A 289-nucleotide genomic window follows, 5' to 3' on the forward strand; every position below is an offset into this window, starting at 1 on the left:
TAACATAACAATAAAAAAATTAAGAAAAAAATTGCCCCTTGAGCAACATGGCTTTGAACTGCAAGGATCTACTTATACATGGGTTTCTTTCAACAAATTATACGTACAGGATGTAAATGTACTTTCTCTCCCTTAGCTCGTTTTATTGTAAGAATATGGTATATAACACATATAACAAGCTTTGTGCAGTGGCAGTATCGTAGCCAATGAGGTTTATCCGAGGCGCGATTATTGCTAATAACACATATAACATACTGTTTACATAATCAGTAAACAGTATGCTATCAGT

At 33.6% G+C, this 289-nt stretch overlaps 1 pseudogene; it reads left to right on the top strand.

Moving 5' to 3' along the window:
- Window positions 1-177: 177 nt before the first annotated feature.
- On the top strand, window positions 178-289 carry LOC145718678 (U4 spliceosomal RNA; annotated as a pseudogene).

Source organism: Leptonychotes weddellii, unplaced genomic scaffold (genome assembly GCF_054177405.1).
Source record: "Leptonychotes weddellii isolate Sample4059 unplaced genomic scaffold, ASM5417740v2 HiC_scaffold_197437, whole genome shotgun sequence".
Classification (NCBI taxonomy): domain Eukaryota; kingdom Metazoa; phylum Chordata; class Mammalia; order Carnivora; family Phocidae; genus Leptonychotes; species Leptonychotes weddellii.